Source organism: Parus major, chromosome 1A (genome assembly GCF_001522545.3).
Source record: "Parus major isolate Abel chromosome 1A, Parus_major1.1, whole genome shotgun sequence".
Lineage (NCBI taxonomy): Eukaryota > Metazoa > Chordata > Aves > Passeriformes > Paridae > Parus > Parus major.
This window is the reverse complement of record NC_031773.1, coordinates 44,195,445-44,215,163: the sequence shown is the minus strand read 5'-3', so window position 1 is coordinate 44,215,163 and position 19,719 is coordinate 44,195,445. Positions and strand designations below refer to the sequence as shown.

At 39.0% G+C, this 19,719-nt stretch overlaps 1 long non-coding RNA gene across 1 annotated transcript; it reads right to left on the bottom strand.

Annotated features, from left to right (window-relative positions):
* Positions 1–3,700: 3,700 nt before the first annotated feature.
* Positions 3,701–4,687, bottom strand: LOC117244476. Its single transcript, XR_004497665.1, has 2 exons — positions 4,499–4,687; positions 3,701–3,894 (listed from the first exon to the last, which is right to left on the bottom strand). It is a non-coding gene; the product is annotated as an uncharacterized LOC117244476 (long non-coding RNA).
* Between the last annotated feature and the right edge of the window lie 15,032 nt (positions 4,688–19,719).

Sequence of the window (19,719 nt, the reverse complement as noted above, 5' to 3'; positions counted from 1 at the left end):
TAAGATGCTTCAGAACCTGCCCCAGCTTATCTAAAACATCCTGTAAAGTCCCAGGAGGAAGAGTGCAACAAATAAGTTCAGGAGAGGAACAACAATTATCAAAAGGGAGCTGCTCACTTTCTTGAGGCTGCTGGCCACCAGTTTATTCTAACCTTGTGCTGCTTTCCCAGTAATCACACTGAAAATCCTGCTGTGATTATCAGACATTCTTTGAACTATGCTGGGCAATAACACAAGAATTTTAATTCTTGATTGGCCAAAATATGCTTGTTTGTACAGTGGGAAATTGGAAAGGAATGTGAGAAAAGTGCACGTGTAGAATTGCAGTTCCTAATACATGTTCCTGGCTTCTGAAGTTTATGAATGTCTAAAGACAGAGCTGGTGTGATATTAGTTTTTAAAATGAGAAGTATTCTTATCTTTTTTTTAAAAATAAAGCCTGTTTGGAGAAGTAGAAGAGTATGTAGGGGTTCCTCACTTTTTATCTAGATTTTGCTTCTTTCATTAGATGCAAAATTTCCATAGTCTGCCCCAGGCCATGAAGTTCTCTCAACCAGAAGTTTGGAAAGTACTTATTCAGAAAATTTCTTATGATCCTTAAAGGTTAATTAAATGTGGGATTTAATACTGGCATACCAGGAACTAGAATGAATGCCTTTAATGTTCAAAATTTTATAACTTTCCCTTCTATTTTCTAGTATTTAAATAGTTCATTTTCATATTGCCTACAATACTCTTGCATTTGTGTAGTGCTGCTACTACTGGTTTTTTATGGCTGAAATATTGAGAGTTCTATTCAAATTTTAGTTTAAATTTGGGAAGATTAAACCACATTTCTGCATTTTTCTCAATAGTGAAGGATATTTGATTCCCAAATTATAAAACAATTGGACATATTTTACTATTTTAGTGCCACATATATATTCTTGTCTATCCTTGAATGCAAATAATTTTTTTTAAAGAAAGCCAATGCTGTGAATACCATGTAATGTCATGTGAACTTTGCACTGGAGATAAATAGAATGTGGTGACATTTCCATAGCTGTGGGAGCATAATCTGTAAAGGTTAGACAGGATTACCTTTTTCTTTGTTTGAATGCATAAAATTGGTCAGTTCACAGTCAGTGGAGGTCATCCATTTTGGGCTTTGGTTCACTGGACCATATCCAAAACCAACTGATGTACTTTACTCACTTGTATCTGCCTGTGGGGACAGCAAACTCTGGTCGCTGAGTACAGAGGCCGAGCGGTGTTAGCTTCAAACTAGAATTTAAAACAGATGGTGCCACACACTGACACTGACCTTCTGCACACTCTCATGGCTTTTCTCATCACCCTTGTGTGCTGGCTGTGATATGACCCCAGCACGGACCAGTCGCATTTCTTTAGTTTGTTCTGTTCTGTGCCCTCTGCCTGTCACACGTTGCCTCTGGTTTTATACAGAAATTGTTGTCTTTCTGGCTGAGGGCAGCATAGAGGAATTGGAAGGGTGCCTACCAGCCTCACTGGCAAAATCTGGGCATGAATGGAAATCAGAGTCTATTAACAAATAATACCATTAATATTTTGCTAAATACACTATTTGCTCTTGCCCTTTTACTGTTTCTAGCACAAAGCCTTTAATTTCTTTCACTGGATTCCCAAAGTCCAGCAGTACTACTCCAGATTGAAGCGACCCCTGCGGCATTCCGGGGGCTGCACGGACCCCGCTCCCAGTCCCAGCCCGCCAGCCGGAGGCTGCCAGTGTTTCAGCACACGGACACGAGCTGGACCAGCAGAGATCATCAGCAGCATGAGCCTGAGGAGCCAGCGCAGCCCCGTGCGGGAGCGGCGGCCGCTGTCGGGCGGCGCTGCGGGCATGTGCGGGTGCGGGGGGACACCTGGTGGGCAGCGAGGGAAGCTCGCCCGCTCCGGCCGCGGGCAGCCAGCGCCTGCATCCCGCCGCCGGACACCCCCGGACCTGCCCGGCCTCGCTGGACAGAGAGCAGAGAGCTGCGAAACCTGCGGGAGCCCAGGCCTGACGAAAAAAATCGCATTTCTGCAATGGGTGTGGATTGACAGAGCCTTAGTCTCCCTTTGACATACATCCGGGAGCCACAGAGGTCAGCCTCAACGAAGCTCAGGCACGAAGCTGAGTTAGGGGACGTTTAGGCTGGATGTCACGAAAAGGTTTTTCACCCAGAGGGTTGAGCACTGGCACAGTCTCCCCAGGGCAGTGGTCACAGCAGCAAACCTGACAGAGCTCAAGAAGCATTTGGACAATACTCTCAGGCACAGGGTGTGACTCTTGGGGTGTCCTGTGCAGGGCCAGGAATTGGACTCGATGATCCTGATTAGTCCCTTTGAATTCAGCTTATTCTGTGGTTCTATGAAAATTGCTCCATGTGGAGGGTGTTCTGTGTCAGCAAGGAAGTGGACAGTGTGTAACTTGCATCAGGACACAGGGATAAAAACCTGCCTTGGAAGTGTAACCCAAGGCAGGGAGCACAACAAAGCCTCTCAAGCTGGATGCTGTTAGCATTCAGTGATTTGAATGTTGCACCTCAAATACCATGTTCAGTTTTGGGTCCCTCTCTACAAGACAAGAGTTTGAAGTTCCAGAGTGTGTCCAGAGCAGGACAATATTTTAATCACTTTACATCTTACTGTTTTAATCACTGAAATGAAACATTTGTTTTGATATATATTATATAGTATACAGTATATAGTATATAGTATATAGTATATATACTGTATGTATATATTTTTTATAGCTCACTATAATAGAAATAAATATTTTGCTGAATTATTTCATTTGCTGTCCAAAGGTATTTTGTTTAAACTTCTAGACCATAATCCTGTTTTAAGCTCTTCAAATCCCAAGACTGGGATGACTGTTCTGTGCACACCTTTTATATCAGTAAGCACTACCACCTAACTCTTTTCTTGCACCCTGTGCCACTGATTCTATTAGCACGATGTAAACACCTGACCATCTAATTTCCATATTCTTATACAATATTGAATGTACTGACATGCTGAGGCTACAGGCACTACCACAGTGGGGCAGAAGTAATTACAGGAACACCAGTAATGCAATTAGTGGCCATGAATTTTGCTGATGTGACGTATCCTTAACAGCATGTCCAGCTCCTGCGGCGTTGTGCAGCTGAGAGTTGTGGACAGAAATTTTAAGACAGTTTTCTGATGGAGATTGCTACTGCCTAAGAGACCACCTTGAAACCTTGACTCTTGCAGCTTAAAATAACTTGAACTTTCCTTCAGGATTCTGTACAGATTTCACCTAGACTGCTGAAGAAGTAGGAGCTGTTATTAATCTCTCTGGAAAATTATATACAGGGATACTAACGAAAAAAATTCTGCTCAGTCTACTTCCATCTAGGATTTAGCTTCATTATATAGCTTAAGGAAGACAAAAAACATTTGCCTTTGATACTAGTATGGATACAGGAACAGAAACAATTTTGTTTTATGATGTTTTATGAACATTTTGTTCTACTTCTTATTACAGGCTTTATATATTTTTATATATATATATATATATGTTTTTCACCCTTTTGCTACTGTTAGAACTCTTCATATGACATTGAAATGTAAAATTTTCTTGGTTTGTCTCTGAACATTAATTTTTTGAGTTGCATTTTTAAAATTGGAATTTTTCAGTTTATTTTCCAGGTGGAAAGACTATCATACTAACAAGTTCTTGTTTATTGTCCTTCACTTTTATTACTGAGTAGGCTCTCCAGAACCATGTGTGCTTTTCTCCATGATTAGTTTAAATTCCAGGACATCTTTTACTTTCTTCTTCCAGTGACTGTGTTTAAACCATTTTCTTTCAATCTGCACAACTTCCTTCTACTGCAGGTTGTGTACATTGCTCTCCTCAGAAAGTTGCTGTATATTTCAAAATGAGACAAAATAAAAATAATCAGTGGGTGTTTTTTTTGCCAAGGCAAAGAGAGCAACTGTAGGCGCTAGAAAAACAAATGTGAAATCAGGCCAAACTGCAATGAAACAAAAGTTCTTCTAGCTGCAGAGAACAGTAGATCCTCTGCTAGTCTGTTATTGCTCAATTTATTAACATACAGACCGTATCTAACAATATCCACATATTTAATGCATGTCTAATCACATTTGCAACAGAAAATAGACTTATTTTGCACAGTCATGGCCTAAATGTATCTTTAGGTTTATCTCATATCCCAGTAAGTTTGGGAATGGCTTTCTTTGTGTCTCGCACATTTACACAGAAAGGAATGCATGAAATTAGACAGTTCTTTCTCAGGTTTTGTATAACAGATTCTGTGTGTTATGTAATATATTTAACCTGTGAATCAAAGCTAGACAGAATTCAAATATCTTCAGGGCACAGTTGTATGCAATGTCAGTCTGTGCTTTTACAGAAAAAACAATGTCTCACACTGAACTGCTTCTACATATATATATATATATACACACATATAAAAAACTGGGAAATAACTGCACTGGTTTAGCTCACCTTCAACCTGACCTCCACTCCATCCACCCTGTAGCCTTTGCTATCTCTTACCACCAAAACAGCACAGGAGTCTAAAGCATGAAGTGTTATCAGTGCCACAGCAGACGAAGCAGCTGGGGCTGTTCCAGGAGCATTGCCTGGGGCTGTCTGCCGTGCCCATGTGATGTAGGAGCTGCTGTAGCCAGTGCACTGGCGGGCACAGTGTAGCTCAGGATTCGGCACGCTGTGGCTTCCCAGCTGGTTTAAAGCCTGATACATTCGTTTGCAGGGTTTGAGTTCAATGATAGCAGTTTAAGCTGCTGCACCAGAGTCTGAAGTGCAACGGCTGAGAGCCATCACACAGCTGCTGCTGTTGCCTCACCTGTGGGCAAGAATCTCCCAGGAAGTTATAACACTGACCTATAAGAATGAAACTCCCCATGTGATGCAAATATGCCTTTTGGTATATTTGAACCTGCAGGGTAATTTTTCAGGAGATGTTTGCCACGGCTACTGGTCCCAGAGTACTGGCTGAATGGGTAGGGATGGCTGGAAAGGACCACTGACAAAGCTCTTCTTTTCCATTGGTGGTGCTAACAACATGTCACCAGAACTGTGTGAGACTGTTTTGTAAGAAGCTGCTGCATATTAATACATTTGTTTTATTTCTGTGTATGAAAAAATTGATTTTTGAAATCAAAGCCTGCAGCCTATTCCCCCTTAATACAAATGAATCACTTTGGTATTCCTTTTTAGATTAATCCAGCAGTTGTGATAATGACATTTTTGAAAGTGGCTGCTGCCTAACACTGCATAATTTTTTTTAGTAACTATTGATCCATAAAATAGAATTCATACCATTCTTAATACACATTCTAACTAGAAGCAGTGATGGTGTGTGTGCAAAGCAGGCATATCAAGAAGTGTCAGAGTCCTTGTTTCATGGGGCAAATTAAAGCCCTGGCTGCAGCAAAAGTACGTATTTTCTTTTGGCTGGACTGGAATTTCAGTTGTTATCAGCTACAGAGGATTCAGTCTATGATCCAAGCAAGAGCCAGACTCCAAAGTAAGCCATAGGAAATTAAAAGTAGAATGGTATTATATGTGAATTCTGTACTGTCTGTTCTAGACAGTGAATGAAAAGAAGTCAAGAGAAACAGAGACAGTGTGGGAAATTCCTTGCCTATGCCTGGGGTGTTCTCTTGTAAATAAAGTAAAATTCAGCTCTGGATAGTTTTTCACTTGCAGGATCTTAGGCCAGTGTAACACGGTTTGAAAAAACTCAATTGTGGCACAGTTTGTAAGTGAAAAGAAACATATATGTAACTTTTAATTTGTAAATTTTCTTTATAAAATGAAGACCCACTTGGTCAAACACGTTTGGCTTAAGTTCTTATATACAGGATATACTTGAAGGATATACTTGAAGGATATACTTGAATATACTATTACTAAAGAAAATGTAAGGAGGCTAGGATAAGTCAGAAGAGGAAAAGGCTCCCCTTTATCCTTGAGTGAGTGTCTTTCAAATGCATGAAGTACTTCAGTAAACAATGTCTTTGTTTTTTGCTGGGGGGTGGAGAAACAGAACATTCCTTTCAACACTGTGAAATATTCATGTGACAAGGGTATCTATGCAGGCATTTTACTAGCAGTACCACTTGGCCATTGGGACAGCAATTTAGACTGATTCCTGCCTATTACAGTAACATTATTCCAGCTGTGTCTTTTCAAGAATTTCAAGAATATTTTTTCTCTATTATTGGTCCTTGATGGAAATGGCATTCTCCTAGAATCCAAGGATCTGGTGAATACAGGCATTGCCATTATCTTTAATTTTTGCATCTGCTGGTTTAAACACTTTTAAAAGTTGTACATTAGTTCTAATTTGGTATCTACAGGTCTTAACAACAATTATGTTTTAAAACCAACCTGTCCTACTCAGTACAATAAAGTGCTGTCAAGAGCTGGTAGGTCCACCGAGCTACAAAGACTTTCCTGGACTATGACATTCTCTTCCATTAGCGTGTGAACTGCTTTCAGAAGGCTGCCAGTTAAAAGGGGCCATTTCAGCTGTGACCCCTGTGCATAGGACCCAGTCCTTTGTTTGCAGGCAGATTTAATATCTAAAAGACAAAAGCACTTGAGGGACATTACCAGCAGAAGAACAAAGGTGGGTTTGGGGTAGTTCTCCTATTTATTTTTTGCTGTTAGATTTATAATGAAAGAAATCAAATATAACATAGAGAGTGCTACATCTTTAACATTACTGCTATTTCTCCTCTACATGCTCCTGAGGGGTCCTTCCTTAATGAGGGACCCCAGTTCTGGATAGCCCAGCTTCAGCTTTGGTTCTGTTTTCTGGGACACTTGCTGAGCAGCAGAATCTCTACAGGTAAAAAAAGCACCTGCAAATGTAATTGTTGGCCTTGTACCAAATGCAGAGCCAGACTGGATGGAGAAACTGATGATCTCAAGTCAACAAAGTGGAGTTTAGTTTAAGTGTAGAAGATGATAATAAGATGAAATCAAGCACAAAATATCCAATGTGTGGCAAGGTAGCAGAGCTGCCGAATAGGGTCTGGGTCACAAACTGAAAAAAAGTCAGTCAGTGAAATACTGTGATATAGAAAATCAATCTCCCTCTGGGATGTATTAGGAAGAGTGTCACTGAACTGAGCAGAATTTGCTCTTTGCAGTGCTGGTGTGACATTATTTGGAGAGGTCAAAGCACCAGAAATTAAAAGGAAGACATGCCCAAAAAGAGCAATGAGAATAGTCAGAGGCATTTTAACGGTGTTATTTGTGAGAAATGAAAGAGGTAAGGATTCATTAACTTTTGGAACAGAAATAATGATGACTGGGGAGAGGTAATGCTGATAACCTTTCAACTCAGTAAAATTTAAAAGATTACTATAAGGAAAGAGAAGAGTGATCAATTGTTCTCACTGCTCATCACCACAAACCAAGGAAAATGGCAGCCAAAGTTTCAGCAAACTTTGGTTAAGTATCAGGAAAAAAATCAAGCTACCAGGTTTTTCAGTCTAACTATTTATCAGTTCCCATGATAAACAAAACCTACAAAGAACTGCTTGTGTGACATCCCACTTCTCTCTGAGACAGAGTAATACTCCCCTGTATCCTCTTCCATAGGGTCTGGACATGGACTTATGGCACCTGGAACAAACCGTGAAAATTTCAACTGCTAGTGAACGTAACCATTGTTTTCCCAGTTTGTTTGTATCTTGACTTCTTTTTGAAAGTCTGCATCTTTTCCTGCCTTCTGGACTGTGTCTGAAGTAAATAGAGATGAGTTGAAGGACTTAATGTTGGCAGCCTGGAAGGCAAATAATTCTGTGCCTGGGACTGTAACCAGGCAGCTTAGTCAATATCAACTTCAGTAAATCAGTAACACTCACTGCTCTCAGCAAAAATAACTTCTTTCTCTAAAAGAGCACATTCTTGGAAATCTACACTCAAACCCCACTTCAAAACATTCCAGAGAACTAATTTGCATCTCACTGCCCTTTAACTCCCCTCCCCCCACTCAAACAGGTTACAAAATTTTGGCTGCTCAAAAGACTACTGTAGCAATTACGGGAGCAAAAGTCATTATTAGAAATCTGTGCCTAGCTCTTTTTGAATTAATAATCTAGGTGGTGGGGTTTTTTTGAGCTGGGAACAGAAGAATATGCACTACTGTTTTGATGGGGTATAATATATGTAAGAATAATCTGTATATAGTGATAAACAGGCTCTCAAACCTGTTATTATTCCTGTTTCTTTGGCAGGCATAAAGCTGGGATATTGTACAAACAAGAAAGATGTTCAGGTGTATGTTTAAAATGGTGTGTTGGAAATGGCAGAAAAGTCTTGGATATGCCCAGGATCTGTGCAGGTGAAAGGTGACTTTTTACAAGTCATTGTCCACACTTCTGCTGTCACCTGGGGATCCCAGGACAAGTAAACTCTATAATCTTTGACTGACTCTTTAGAAGATATCACTAGAAACTGAAACACACTATTTCATGCAAGAAAGGTTTCCTACATTTTGGATTTAGAGAGTATCGACTGCTGAAATGCTGCTTTCATACAGCCTTCTCTTCTAAAAATTGGTTTGCCCAAATGATCCCAAACTTTCTGAAATAACCTGACAAATCCTAATTCCTGCAGAACTTTTCCCCTCCTTTTTGGTGTTATCATTGGTAAACATACCTCTAGGCTGGCATTAAGTGGCAAACTTTTGACGTACTTCTAATAACTTTAACACCTGCTTTTTTTCTTCATGGCAGAGTAAATCCCACTGAAAAATATTTATAGTGATCATCATTTCAGATGCCTTTACAATAAGTCCAGAGGACTTAAGAAAAAGTGTTGATCTTTTCTGTGGGCCTCCGTAACTGCGGTGAGTCTGACTGCAGCAAGTCACAGTTCCCAAAGGGACCTTGATTATATAGAGTCAAATGCAGAGAGAGCAAAGATAAGCCTAGGAACTAAAACCCACTGAATCCAGCCTTAAAATTAACAGTCACAAAAGCTGTATCTATTTAGAGCTTTGATTTAACTAAGTCTCTCGGAGCACAGATCAATCGTAGGCATGGTACTGAAGCCAATCACCATGATGTCTAAGTGAGGGTGGTTTTCCCAGCCTTATTCTTCCCTGCATTAGCCTAGACACACTGTGGGATCAAACTCTCTTGTTAAACACTCAGCCATTCCTCCCTTTGTATCTACAAATGACAGGCAAGGGACAGAAACAGATATGTCTTGCAGTCCACAACAGCATATCAATATCCCTATCTGCATAGCACACAACAGGGGTCACCTTGCAGATGGATTAGTGTGCCAGCTCCCTGTTGCAGCTAGGTAATACAATGAGTTACATAAAAGTTAATTAGCAAAGCAAAGAAAGCAGAGAGCCTGAAAGGCTCTGATGTTTTGTTTAAATACTATAATCCTCTGATGTTCTGCAGATTTACAGCAAGACTCATGGGTTCCTCTTTATGGGAGGGGATGGGTTATTGCTTGGTGAATTTGACTCTTTAGGTGCATAGCTGAATAATCTATAAGGCATATTTACAAGACAGGGTAATGCTTCATGAATCAGTCCCAGAGCTACATGTTATTTAGTGTCCTTCTGATTTATTCTGTTAACATAGCATTTAATAGGATTGTCAGATTGCTCCTGAGCTTGGCTAGCCAAGGCCAGACTTCCAAAAAGAAAAACTTGAAACAGTTTGGGCATTCAGGCCCATTTAAAAGATTATAATTTCTTTGTTTTACTTGCCTGGGTATTGCAATCCTGTAGCTACTTTTATTTTTAACTAAGTCAATTACATTTTTGTACTAAACTTACCTTTAGTAATAAGTGTGACCTTTAATTTAGCTGCCATATACAGTCCAGCCCGGTATGACAGAGAGAGCAAAATGTTTATTCTCAAAGGTCTTGTGTCCTTTTGTAGCATCCAGTCTGAATGCTGCAACTCTATAGGGCTGAGGAACAAGCTCTAATCTTCTGCGACAAAGACTGCTTTTCAGGTGAGATGATGGTTGTATTTGTAGGCATCAGCTTTCCTTAATGGGGATCAGATCTTCATTGCCATGGGATTCCAGGCATAGTAACAGGCATAGGATGAGAAAACCAATCTACAATACCTCGTGGACATCAGATGAATGTGGTGATAAGAAAGTAGAACCAAGTAGTTTATGGACGTGGAATAGGAGCAGAGCTTTTTAATTTCCACCTTGTGTGGGCCATGACTCAAACGAACTGAGTCATACCAATAACTAATAGAGCTACACTCAATCTCATTTCCTTTGGATTAGCACTCCCATTACAAGAATGTGGTTACTGCTGCAGATACTTTTATTGATAACCAGCAGTGTTCTCCACAGAAATTAAGCCCTTGGCTGAATTTCTGCAGCTGTGTCTCGCTCTGGCCATCTGAAAATCCCAGGGTAGCAGGAGGAGAGAAGACTTAATAGATGTAAAGACCAAATTTGTTTCCATCCAGATCAGTGCTGAGTGTGGTTGACAAGGTGGTAGAAGAAAGGTCAGTATCTGTCATGCTCTAGCTCTTTTTTGGTAAAAGTTAGTTCCCTACAGCAGCACATGCAGCTTTCTGAAGTTTCAAACCCCTACAAGGAAAAAAATTAGAAGTGGGTCTGTCAAGAAAGGAGGAAATACCAGGACACCCAAGGCACAGACACTATGGCATTAAGGGGAGTGGGCAATATCATTGAAAAGACAGAAAAGCTAGGAAAACATTTTCTTGTGATTTCAGAATCTGAGCTGCATGGCCTTTGAAGTTTCATTCCTTTGGGCTTTCACCCCTTAGTTGCAAACTCCTTTTTTGATGGATACACTGCAGATGCAGTAGTGAATCTTTTTCTGAGGCATAAATGTTGATATCATGAATTGTTGTAGGAAACAAATGTTTACTTAAAATGAAAACTTCAGGGAACTTCAGTCCACCACTGTTTGAATTTTCTGCCTAGAATTGTGATGCTAATGCAGAGACCACTGTGGTTTTGTAAAAAAGAAGAGGAATGACATAATCCGCAATATTTTTCTTTCACGAATGTTTTTGTGGCAGGTTGGAAATTGTACAAGCAGCCACTGGATGGCAATGTTTCACACACAATTTCAGTCTCAATGGTTTAATAAGACTTGGAGTGCAGGTGCTCATCTGATTAAAACTTTCATCCAAATCCTAGTCTAACACTTATTTCAATTCCATGTTTGTGTCGCTGACAGAAATTGAACTGACAGTCGTATTATGGAGAGGCTACTGGCTCTGCATTGCTAAGGTCGAAACTTGTTTTCCATTATAAACTCAATCTTGGCCTCAACTCTGAAATTCTCAGTAAAGACTATTCCTCTTTCACATACTGGGATCACAATGTACAGCAAAAAGACATTTTGTTCCCATTTCAGGTAAGTTAAGCAGGGTGTTTATTTGGTTCAGGTCTATGGACACTCTGGTGTTAAAATGTATAAAACTTTTTGCAGTGTCTTTCCTCTGAAACTTCCTACGAAATTCAAGACCCCCAGAACAATGCAGGCTGGATCTGTAAGGTTTGTTGAGTAAAATGAAAAGTGAAGTTTCTCCAGCTGAATTCACCCTTCCTTCCTTATATTTGCTTGCAGTGAAATCCACCTAACATTTCTGAACATTTTCAGAAAAATGAAAATCTAGTGACAACACAGTGACAGGTGCAGGTGTTCTGAGGAAGCAATTTTTTACACTCATCTGTCAGTATTCATGCTGAGAGCACTCACACCTGGATTCAGCTAGGAAACAAGCACAGCACAAATCGGGTGACTTGGCTGGCAAATTAGAGCTGACCAACATGGCTCAAAAAGAAAATGCTGAATGCTTAGAGAATTCAGGTGGCATATCCATACACTTGGGATTTTTTACTCCTTAAAAAAAAGTAACATTGGAAAACAATATGAGATAAGAAAGTTGAAGAATCCTGATCATTACAAGTATTCATTGTGAAAAATCAAAACACTAAAATCACTGATATTATTTACTTTGCTTCAGTCACTATGTTGCAAAAGCCTCCTTTCTCTTCATACACCTGCTCTTGTTATCTATTGCTGACCAGCACATATCTGACAGGTATGCCATATGCCAGGCCAGCAAACAGAAAATCACCATGCAAAAAGAAATTATCCACAAATCTTTCTTTCTTGTTTTGGTGCAGGTTTGAGTAGTAATTGTGGTGATCATGTTTACAGTACATTCCTCTCTGCCTGGGTCAGTTTATTATGGTGTTTACTGCATCTGAGGAAATCGTTTCCTTTGGAAGACGATTGTCTCTTGAGATATTTCTTGATTCTGCAATCATCCAGGAATGCATACACTTTCTATTCTGCCACTGGTTTTGAGCAACAAGCTTTTTATACCTGCCCTCAGAGAATTCAGAATAGCTCTATATGGGAAAAATCCAATCTCATTCCTATATTGGCACAACCTTTGAATCCTTTGCTTTACTTCTGCAGATCATAGAGAATGCTCCTAGCGCTTTTTGTGTAACAGATAAAAAGGTACACAGAGGGGAGGACTGAAAGCTTGGTATTACTGTGAAAGAGAGCTAAGATTAGAACTACACCTGAAGATCATTTCCCCTTTCAAGCATTCTCAGTTTAGTCTTACAGTGTGTACCCTAACACCATAATGTGTCTCTTAGAGAGTTAAAGTGCTCTTATAGTTTACTTCTCTGATACTGACAGGCACTCTCACACTGTACACAAGATTCTGTCTGGGAAGTACACCACTTCTTTTTCTTTGCTGCTGTGTACAGCTGAATTCAGAAGGTGAATCTGTATTTGATCAAACTTTTTCCAGCTTGGTACATCCACATTTTTTGATCATAAACAGTAACATGCCAGAAAAGTATGTTATAACACAAATAACTGAGCTACAGCCAGGCAGTAAGGCAGAAAATAAATTAGACTTACATTGCCTAGACCATTCTGAGAAAAAGATGTAACCTAGTCCTGGTAGTAGCATAGTGACACCATTTGCATCACTGAAATTCATTAATAAGGTCACTATTTCTCTAAGGAACTATTGCTTCAGGTGTTAGTAATCTTAATGTGAATATTTGTTTTGTCAGGACTTTCATCAGTTTGGATATATTTAAGTAAATTATTTAAAAAGGGAAATACTTCAAAATTCTAAAAAAGCTATGAAAGCAGATTGTTAGAACCCTTAACATTTTACTAAAATATGTTTTAAGGGTATAGCATAAGGAATTTTTCTTAACAAGTATCTACTGCCAGCCTCAGAGCTCAGGTTCTTGGCTGATGCAGTAGGTCAGTCATACAGAAAGGGTAAGTCTCAATAGCACTCAACAGATGCTTACATACCCTGCTCAAAATACCCAGAGCCAAACTTTCTAAAATTAATGTTTTGTTGAAATGAGTGAATTCAGGTCTAATATACAGCTGTAGCTATGCATCCAAACCTGGCCCATGGAATTCACATTACATGTTTCGTGTATGTGGAACAGGTAAATAGTGATCACCTATAAGCATTTTAATCTAAATGCCCCAAATCAGACAGGACCCCTTTGTCAGGGACACAGGAATACTCTGTGCTACTGAAATAACAAAAGATTCAAATGACTTGTTTTTTCTCTTTCAAAAACATCAATGTCTGCATCTCTGGATAAAAATAGAATAGTTTATTTTGAGGCCTTGGCTCAGGACAGATTACATATTGACACAAATCACAATTAGAATTATCCCAGCGTACCCCTTCAGGTAATAAAAGGTTCCTGAATTAATTGTGCATTTGTTTGAAGTTAATCATGCAGGTTTACATTTTCAACATCAAGCTTTTATGTCAAGTATGTTGTGGTGGGCTCAGATTAAGCAGTATTCTAGAAACAGTACCTTTAATTTAACATTTTAGCAAACCTCTTATGGAAGACATCAGGACTTCTCCTGAATTAAAAGTGTAACATTTCCCTCACTATTTGTGGTACGTCAAACAAACTAGTAATTTTCTCCTTATCATCAAAGAAGACAGTTCTAAAATACTCTCCCCACAGAAGCACAAGTCAGCTCTCAGGAAGAAAATGAAATTAAGGAAAATCAGAAAACACTGAAGAACAATTCTTCCACAAGTAAAACTTGGAGGTGACTTCAGGACAGAAGGGAGGAGGGGACTTAAAGCTTATTTGTTGAGAGGTTTTTGGATATGAGAACCCTATTTCCTGTGGAATTGCAAAAATTAAAGTGGCTTTGAGATATTAATGTCCCAGTATAAATATTCTAAGAGGCAGTAAGAAGATTTTCTTAGAGGGAAACCCTCTGTTGCACATCATCACCAAACACAGAAGTGATCCAGAGACACTGTGAAACAGTACATAAAATGATAAAATGAGACTGGAATTTTTCAGTGTGATAACTTTTACGGTGCCATGAAGTAAGCTTAATGTTGGAGAGATAGTCTGATTTGAAAATGCAGCAAAATAATAATATAAATTCTTACTACTAACATGTTTTTGCCAATATTAATGACATCAAAGTGACTTGAGATTTCATTTATTTCTTACTGAATATGACAATATCCTGATACTTTCTCTACATCAGATTTGTGTGTGTAGTGACATCTGTTTAGGGATAATTGTTGTCAAATCCAAGACTTATTCAATAATGGGAAAAAGCCAAAGAAGAACCAGGCTGCATGGGAGGACACATATGACCTAGGATACTGCTAGTGATGTGTACTTGTAGAGCTGAGTGGACAGAAGGACTGCCAGGTTGGAGATTCAGCTGTTCCAGGACCTGACATCTACTCCATGTCTGAGGCTTTGAAGGAAGCTTCAAGAAATGTGATAATCAGGGGGCGATTGAACTTTTAGACAAATGTCCTCTTTTGCTTCACCAGCTCTTGGCTCATCAGCTGTGCAGAAAAAATGTGATTAGAAGACAGTTATCCTCTTTAATGGAGAAATAGTGTTTCCCCTCCAGGCTGCTTTAGGAAAATGGTGTTTCTTTCCTCAAAGTGTGACACCCCAGAGAGAAAATTCTACAAAGCAGAGATGTGTGAAAGGAAGGCTGACCAGTGAATGCCAGCCCAGCACCCTTGTTTTGAGGCTGAGCAAGGGCTGGAAGGTGTCAGCAGGACACCAGACCTGTGGTCTTTCAAAATTGGCCAGCAGGCTCCTGGCTTCCTGGCCTGCCTTGCACCTTCATCCTATGTGTGATGGAACCTACCACAAGGCACTTTGTGCCACCCTCCAGTCAGTGTCAGATGGATGCACGTAGAGCAGTGCTCCTACGGCTTTTCTTCTCTTTGACCAGATAGGGAGGCTGTGGGCAGTGAGGGCATTTCAGAAATATGCCCTTTCCCTGCATTCTCATGGTTGTGGGAGGAATAAGAACATCTTAAAAGCAGACAGGGAAGACAAAAATCCCTGTAAACAGAGGAGCAAAAGTGGTGGAATATGAAACCTTGCAACCACTGAGGTCAGAGGCAAGTTTGTCAGGAAATCCAAGAGACCAGCCCTTCTGCAACAAGATTGGAAAGCAGAGAGAGATGGAAGCTTGAAAATGTTCAAAAAGAAGCTGGCTTTTTGTTTTCTTAGTTGCACTGCAAATTAGATGTGGGAAATAGCAAATACTTCATGCCTTGGCATAAGCTTGTTTTTCCCTATAGGAAAGGAAATAGAGAAGAATTTGTTTGAAAACTTGTAAAATGGAGAGGATGTTTTGGGGTTTTGTAAGTCAAAGACCAAATGTCTTGAAGGCTGAAAAGGGATTATTTTAAATTTTGTTATTTTGTCAGCAGCAACTTGGTGTTCCACTAGGCAACAGAAGGCTTCAACAGATATTTTAAACACCTTCATTTCCTAGTAGAATATTTTCATCCATTTCTTTTCCCATTCTTGCCACAGTCTCCATGAAACTCTTATTTTGCCATTTCCCCTTCTCATTATTTTGGTCTACACCAGAATTTGCAAACTGGACCTACAGTTTTTGTTCTTTTTTTCAGAGAAGCTCTGTTAGGCTTATAAAGAAAAGTTGGAAATGGTATCTACAATGTCAGAGAGTCAAATGCTAAATGGTTGCATCCCCTCTCTCACTGCTGCTCTCCTGCTTATAGCTGTGATTTTGTATTCACATTCAGTTTTCAGAGTAGACAAGATTTCTGGTTGTATTTTGCAATGGTAATCTGTAGCTGTGGTACCACTTATCAGTTCATATTTTTTGAAACAATCCCTTTAATTTTAATCCAATAAATAGCTTATTGTAAACACCCTGTGCAATTGTACTATTTCCCAGTTTTGTTTGACAACATCTTGAAAAAACCTTTAGCTGTAAATCTATAAAGAAGGCCTAATTTCCACCTTAATTCCAGAAACAAGAGGAAAACTAGAAAACTAGAAAACTATATACCTGTTTACTGATATCTGGGACAGACTTGAAGATGGTAACCATTGCAGAGATTGATTCTGCAGCCTCAGCAACTTTGATAGGAAATAGAAAGTTTAAAATCACCACCTGCAGCATTTTCAGAATCTAAAAAATAGTGAAAGTGCAAAACATCTTTCAGTTTGGAGCTACAGAGAACAGCATCTGTTACATTATGGCTTATAAATAAGAGAAGAAAAACCAAAGATGTTCATATATTTAGGAAGGCTTTATTTTGGATCAGGGGAACATATTTCTCATATGAAAGAAAGGAAAATTACTATATCACGTCCAAGAAATTTGTCATAACCTGCCTAGTTATTTTCATAACAGAATAGTCAGGTTTTTTTCCTTAAACAAAAGAAAATCGGTTCTATGGAGAACCTAGTCTTAGACATACTTAGTGCATAGATTCACAGCCTGGTTTTGGATGCTTAGGTGGCAGCAGAATTTGAATTAATGCCCTGGGAGAGCCAGAGATTAGTGCTTCAGTGGTTTCCAAAAGCTCCATCAGCAGGAGTCTTGATCTTTTGCTTATACTTTTCTTTTTTGTGAGGTGCCAGATGCCTGTCATGCTGCATAAACAAAGAAAACATCTTCACTGATCAGGACAGCAAGAAGTAAAAATGCATGTTGATAATACTGAAATGCTAGAATGAGTTCTTTTCTGCAGTGCTAGTGTTAGCCTGTCTGAAGCAAAGCAATGAGAGGCAAAAGCTCCTCTTGAAAAGTCCTACTCTATGTAAGGAACTTGCATCTTGGTTCTTGATAGTAATTCAAACTTTTTCTACAAAATTATGCTTATGATGGATTTGTCAAGAAGTCTGTTGAAGACACCGCCAATTGCCTGGATAACTCTAGGGCTGCTCTGGTAATCATGCTTGTGTAGCTATGGGATTGTGAGAGAAATACAATTAAGAAATATATTTTAAAGATAAGATTATTCTGTGCAGGAAAAAGACAATCTTGTTCAGTCAGTCCAGACTGCTACTACATCTTGCTTTTCCTTTTCCTATGATTCTGACTTTTCCATTCAAATTACATTGTTTATTGCCACCATTACTTTTATATTTGTTTAATTTGTTTGCTGGAATCTGAGGAGTCAGTGGGTGGCTGATTTCCCCACTGAAATGTTTATATCAGGTTGTCTGGAGTTCAGTGGGTCTAGGGAAGTTTGATCATCACACACTTGCGTTCCTTGTCAGCAGCTCTGTGAAAGACTCACAGAAGACAGAAATGGTTTTAAGGTATTTTTCACAAGACAGTTAACAGATCACTGTGACAATGGTCACAGCTAAGGCAGTCCAAAGACAGCTCACTCCTCAGATCAGCATGAGGTCCATGCTGGCTTTGCAGGACAATCCTTTGATGCCTATAATTAGTAACTTGCTTTAACCCGGACAAGATTGGAGCAACATTCACCCACCAACTCTGGAGAGAGGATAGGTGAAAAGTACTTCTACACAGCAACCTTTTCCTTTCTGCAACTTATTGTTTTCATTCAAAGCTACTGACTGAAATCCAGCTATACACTCTGGAGCTTGTTGGATTTCTTTGCCAGGGGATGCTCTTGTTTGCATAATGGGATCAGCTGGTCATGACAGGTTATGATGCTGGCAGCTGCCTCTTTTCAAACAGCTTTAGTGTACCCTAGTCCCTGCCAATTGCAAGGTTGAGACACAAAGTCTTTTGGGAGCTCAGTCTTTATTAAGCAACATGGAGAAACCCTGTTGTTTTAAAAATTTGAAGCAAATGAGAAGGGTGATTGAGTACTTTATGGCTATTGCTACCAGCAATTTTGCTAATCCAGAGAAAGATCAGTGAACAAAAGGGAATAAAGTGGGTCTACTTTTCATATATTTTAAATGGTTAAGAATTTCTTCCCAAATATGATTTCACCACTGGAATAGCACAGAAAAAGGTTTCACAAACATTTGCTGCTTCCTAGCCAAGTGTTAATTATATAAGTTGCATGCATTGTTTCTGCTCTCTGGTTGAGTGACCTAGGTAACCATCCATTTCAATAAAAATTATAACAATCAACCTTAAATGTGTTTTTTTCTGTTTGCTTTCTGAATAACTCAGAATTCAAAGGTGAAAAATCAATGTTTTGAACATCAGTGGAAGTGAAGCTTGACTGCATGAATATTTACTGACAGCTAAGATGTCAGATTAGCAAATCATATGAATCAAATTTGGGGTTGCTTGTTACTATTGTTAATAATAAGTGGTTGTGGGACAGTATCACTTAGTATTCTTTCAGTGTTCAAAATATAGCGAAAGCATACAATTAAGAGTGTGAACTTCAAAGAAGTTACACTGCAAGCATAAAACACAGGGGGCTTACTGGCTTTGGAACAAATATTTGTAAAATTTCCCCTCTTTTTTCCTTGACTCCTTTGTCTCTCTCTCTTACAAAAATAGGCTCTTTTCCCAATTATGAGCCGCTATGCAAAAACAATTGAAAGTTACCACTTCATATTCCATAAGATAGGGCTGAATAAAGCTTTTAATTTCTCTAACTTCTACAAGTGCTTTGTCTTAGAGAAGAGAGGAATCAAACCACATTGGTCTGTGATGTCAAAAGATTCAGTTCTATTTCTGATGCACTTTTACAATTCCTTCTGCAGTGGGATCTGCTACAAAAAACTGCTCTCAGAGCCAGCACGGAAACCTATCAGTGGTTTGTGTATTTCATATAAGTAGGAGGGTTGGACAAATATCCCTAAAACTTTCCTATGCACATTGACAAACAGTATTTAACTCTTTAGATGTTGTTTAAAGACTTCCAGCTGGATTATTTATTCAAAATTGAAATTCTGCCAAATGAACTGTTTGGCAAGATTGCTTATTGAAAGCTCATATCTTAAGTAAATTTTCATAAACTGATGAGTAAATTCATAAGTAGAAAAAAACCCAACCCTGGACCACTGGATTAAAAAAAGGTAAGCATTTAAAGTAGAAATACTAGTCTAAAAGTTATAATATGTAATCAAGGCATGAAATCATGCATGGAAAGCTATGTACTCAATACAAAGGGTTAGAACATGACATTTCAAACACTGAATCCCTTCTATGGATTAAGCATAAAAGGTAGACAGGAATATATTTTTGAGTATCAAAACATCAACATAACGTTGGAAATAATGCAAATGTTCAAAAAATCCATAGTCAAATAATAACAGGGTAAAAAAAAAATCATATATCTTTTCCACTTGCAAGAACAATTTGTCACTCAGAGGCAGAATCAGCCACAGAATTACCAGCAAAGTGAAAGAAAGCTACAGCAGGCTTCACTAGGAGTGGC